General features: G+C 33.7%; 1 long non-coding RNA gene across 3 annotated transcripts; it reads left to right on the top strand.

Annotated features, from left to right (window-relative positions):
- The first annotated feature begins 981 nt into the window (after positions 1-981).
- On the top strand, positions 982-4,614 carry LOC135772713 (uncharacterized). Of its 3 annotated transcripts, none has more exons than XR_010543237.2 (7): positions 982-1,420; positions 2,385-2,465; positions 2,606-2,679; positions 3,297-3,389; positions 3,558-3,621; positions 3,688-3,786; positions 4,459-4,614. It is a non-coding gene; the product is annotated as an uncharacterized lncRNA (long non-coding RNA). The 3 variants fall into 3 exon arrangements; XR_010543236.1 differs by lacking the exon at positions 982-1,420 and adding an exon at positions 1,795-1,824; XR_010543235.1 differs by lacking the exon at positions 982-1,420 and adding an exon at positions 1,831-2,215.
- The last annotated feature ends 550 nt before the right edge of the window (positions 4,615-5,164 follow it).

The following is a 5,164-nucleotide window of genomic DNA, read 5'->3' as shown; positions in this document are numbered from 1 at the left end:
GTTGTGTAAGGAAGTGTAACTTTTTAAGTGGCTTCAATGTGAAGTGTCTTTTAGGTGTCTTTATTGTAAAGGTTTGCTCCTCATTGTGAAGGTTTGTCACTTGTAAGTGGCCATGGATAAGTGTCAAATGAATTTAAAGGTGAAGGTGTTAAGGTGAACGTAATATGTTGGGAACCAATTAATAATTTGTGTCACATGACTTGATAAGAACCATAGATCATTAGTCAAATTCAATAGATGCCAAAAGACTCATGTTAGGAGTTTACTGTGTGATTTCATGGTTTATCCTGTGTTTTGACACGGAAAATCGAAAGACCTAAACTTTACTCTAACGCACCGCTCTGGTATAAAAATAAATGCCTCAAAATTACCCTGGTAATGCTTTCACTTACATGCTAATGGGGTAACCAAGAGGTCATAGACTGTTCTAGTCTCTGTGTGCTGTTACACTAATCTGAAGGGATTTAATTTGGCTGATGTAGCAAGCGAACTAAAGAGACAAATTAGTCTTAATTTGCTTCCAGCAGAAAATTCCAGCAAAAAGATTTTTCAGAAGGTGCTTAACCTTCAGCAAATGTTTATCGTAAACCTCTGCAGGGGTTTAGCTGTATTATTTACTGTTTATTGTATGTGAGGTGTGTCCTTTTTTTACCTTGTTATTAAAATGTCTACATTTTTTGATTTGTGTGATTTTGTAACTTACATTAAATAATAAATGCACATGCATGCACATGCACAAAATAAAACATATATTTATTTGTTTTCCATGGAAGTCAATGCCCCATTTGATTGGTTTGGTTACAAACATTCCTCAAAACGTCTTTCTTCGTGTTTATCAGAACAAAGACATTTATACAAGTTTGTAAGAGTAATTAAATGATGACAGAATTTTCATTTTAGAGTGAACTACCCCTTTAAGAAAGCTGTAGAAAGACTTTTGAGTTTAAGTGTCATGATAGCACTAAGACTCCCAGCGGGCATATGACCGACCTTCAACGTTGAAATTTGGTTGAAATTAGGTCAGTTGTTTGTTCAACGTTGAAACAACGTTGAAACAACGGTGAATGGTAAACGGTTGAAAAAGGTTAATAAAATGCTTAAAAATCAACGTTGAAATTTGGTTGAAATAACGTCAGTTGTTTGTTCAACGTTGATTCAACGTTGAAACAACGTTGAAACAACAGTGAAGTAAATGGTTGCAGAGAGACAATAAAATAATGTTTTATAATATGTGAATCATTCAGAAAAAAAATGTAAAAACTCATTTTATAATATTGATGAAATTATAAAAAAATGTAACAAATAATTGAATATACAGGTAGCAAGGTAATCTCGCGAGATTACACGAGACTGGACTGTTTTAACGGCTGTCTGCGAGATCTTGCGTATCACACGAGAAAATGCTTCAGAGAAAGAAGAGGTAAGGAAATATAAGTCAATGTAAACGTATAACGTTATTTTATTCACATATACAAAGTGGTATGACAAAAAAGCACGATGCCAAATCGGGTTTTTTTTCTGTTAGTTGCGAATGTATTCGTTATAGTAGTTAATTTACTAGTCCACGGGATGTTCCCGCCGAAATTGGATTTCGTTATTATGAATATTAATAAATTAATATGAGGTGTGTTTTTATCAACTTAACCACTTGGTTGTTTTTGCTTCAGAAAAACACCTAGTTATAAATGTAAGGGCTTTTTGGACAACTTCGGTGAAAAAGTGTTGATTTCGTAGTTCAGTCAGCGTAACTTATATCCGAGAGGTCTTACAGGCGCCACAGACACCTATCAGCCTGGAGGAGCACCTCGAGTACGGTGCGGTCCGGTCAGTGTTAGCTGCTTAGTTTCTCAAATTACTATTACTGATAAAGTGTTAAAACTTAGATGAGATGTTGGTGTTTTATGGCTCACGAATTCGCAATAACGGATACGTATAGCAGTTCGTGTTAATGACATTAATCCAAACTTATTGATGACGTGATAACATGGGCGTCGAATCCAATATTAATCATGCTGAGGTTTTCTCGACGGGGTAATGTGTATAAATGCAGTTATAAAATTAAAAGGGACAAGATAGTCGACGTGACCCTCATGTTTCCATGGCAATCACTCAATTATGCTTATGACGCTCACCTGCGGTCATTCGCGCAGTATCCACGATTTTAAGCGGCTTGAAACACTTAAGTTAACTCCTTTGTACGAAAATATCATGTCGTGTAAGTTTGCATGTTCTATTTGAATTGAAATACATTGTAACGGTGTAATTTTTCTTACTTGTTGAATAGTTAGCAAGTTTTAATGGAAATAGAAAATAATGGTTATCTAGACAAATGCTCTTGTTTTTAGTATATTTTTATAACTCTTTTGTAATGTCTTCGTTATCAGAGCCCTTCAAATTAGAATAGTGATGATGATCTTGTCAATGCTGAGATTTTCATGCATCAACAGCCACTACATCTGGATCAGGTAATGTTGTGTTAACCCTGCTATTCTACAGTATTTACTTAAATGCAGTATGCAAGTGTATGTATTCATGTTCTGATAAAAGTCATTATAGAATTCTCTTCCAATATTGCACTAATTTTTCTTTTTTATATTTTGTCAAGATTGAACAAGAAACAGACAGCAAGGGTTGTCAGGTCAGAAACAGAATGACACACAAACACAAGAAACTTCACAGGTGAGAATTGAGAGTGGCTTTTTAAAAACACCTGCTACTTGTTTCTCAAGACTGGTTTATCATTGTCATTAGGAAAATATAAGAAACTAATTTAGGATACAATGGTTACTTTTCAGCACAGCAATTAATTTCTTTTGTATGCCACTATTCCTTCTACAGTATGTAGGCCTACATATTTCAAACACTTTGTTTTCAGTAGACAGAGACAAAAGTAAATCCAGTGTTCAGAGTGGATGTTGATGCAAGTTTTATAGAGGCTTCATATTGACAGGAAAAAAATGGGTCTTTGTGGTGGTGTACGTGACAGCATTTATTTGTTCTTATCTTTATGTATTATGGCTTTAATCATAATTTTTTTTTAATTGTCAATGAGCTACCACCTACCCTGGTAATGCACCACCAAGATACCATGTTGTAATAGAAATCCGTAATTTACCATTTCTTTTTTGTGAAACGTTTCCCCTAAAACCTTACAATGAATTTAATATTTGTTTTGTAACCAAATCAAATTCTACTAATCCTAATAATTAAGATGCAGTGTTTTGTATTTCACAATTTATGTTTTCTTTTTAAAAGGGGCTATGACTTGTTTTTATTTTATGTGTTTTAAATTGTAGGCAGATCAACATGCAATTTGAAGACGTGTGATAAAATACAGAGAGGTGAAGTAGTGTGTCTTTCCAGATCCCCAAATCATTCCTTCTTAAAAGGTAATGAATAGTGTTATGACAAAAAATGTAAACATTCTTAATTTCTTTAAAAGTTGTACTTGGGCCACAGTTTTCTGTATTTCTAACCAAAAGATTACATTTATATTTCTATACTAATGAAATATGTTTTTCTTTTTCCAAACTTTATCAAATGCAATGATCGCTAAGATGAGCCTGAAGAGGAGATTTGGGAAGATGCTGTTTCGTAAGTCGCTTTGCCAGATCACCTGTGGTAAGTTTGTAAAACATGTATTAAAAATAGGATTAAAACATCTCCTAATCAAAAGTTTTTGATCAGGTCGGGATGTCTGCTAACAAGATGCCTTGCTGGTCTGGGCGAGTTTAAAGGCTTACACAGACAATCCAGAAGTTCTGAAGTCCATCTTCGATTTCATTGGTAAGGGACTACACAAAAGGCTGTTTGACCCACACGTAAAGCAACCTGTCAGTGTTTGCTTTGTTAAGCATCTCTTTTAGGGGTGTTGAAAATATAAAGTTAATATCACTTAAGCATTCAGTATTGGATTCATTTGTAACCACATCGATCAGAAGCACCATTCACTACCATAGTATTCTTTATCCTACTATGTAAGTCAATGGTGCTTCTGGTCAGTTTGGTTGCAGACATTCCTTAAAAAATCTTTGTGTTCATCAGGACGATTTAAGGTGTAGAAACATCTCAGCAACCTCAGTTGTTGCAAAGGGTCTGAATATGTATAATGTAAATATGATGTTTTCTTTTTTCATACATTTGCAAAAGTTTCTAAAATTCTGTTTTTACTTTGTAAAAATATCTAAACAATTACAGTATCATGCAACAACATAAAATTGAAAGTGAAAGGTGTATGATTTCTGAATGCACTGTAGATGATATTAATTGAACCTCATTGTCATCTTCGTAAACACAACAGCTTTGTTCTTTCATCAGATGGCTATGCAATGTTTCAAGTCAAGACTATCAAAGAAAACGCATCTTGCCCTGATGTGCAATAACAAGATTTTTTTTGTACATGGGCTATAATGCAGCATTTTTTGAAAATTAAATATCTTGTGTTTTTTCCCTTTTTAGATGCTGTCATCATATTAAGTACAGCATGAGCCAGAATAGATGGGTGGTGGTGGCCATAAGAAGACTGTCAACTAAACCAACAACAAAATTCATATTTGCAGTTTTTCTTGAATAAAGTTTTTCTATTCAGATTAATAAAATGACTTTTAAACATGATTTTGTTTCATATTTTATGATTTTATTCTATATTTAGAAAATTCCACTTCTGCACTACTAAATGGAAACCTAACTGTTTGAAATAATGTGTTTTATCCATAAAAAAATATTTTTAACAGCTGCTTTCATGTTTATTTGGAAAGGGTAGGCACCTGCCATTTTATTTGTCCACATTTAAACTTTACCTTTCTTAAGTGTTTAGTTTTATAAATGGGGTTGTACTGTAAGTTATGCGTAGCAAGTTGCATTCATATGATAATTGCACTAAAAATGACACGTTTACAGTAAATAATTTAGTGAGTATTGCAGTGTAAAGTAAAAATCTATATTTAGTGTTAAAAACAACAAGGAAATAGAAGGTTGAAATTGCGTCATGATATCAACCATAATTCACCTATGTTGAAAGTGTGACGTTGAAACAACGTCGTGATTTCAACGTTGAAATTTTTTGCAAAACCGAAAGGTAATCCAACGTTGATTCAACGTTGGTACCTGACGTTGATTCAACGTTGAATCAACGTTGAAATGCCGACTGGGCTTGCTTGAATGC

Source organism: Paramisgurnus dabryanus, chromosome 19 (genome assembly GCF_030506205.2).
Source record: "Paramisgurnus dabryanus chromosome 19, PD_genome_1.1, whole genome shotgun sequence".
NCBI lineage: Eukaryota > Metazoa > Chordata > Actinopteri > Cypriniformes > Cobitidae > Paramisgurnus > Paramisgurnus dabryanus.
The sequence above is the reverse complement of the archived record's forward strand: the minus strand, read 5'-3'. Positions and strand labels throughout refer to the sequence as shown.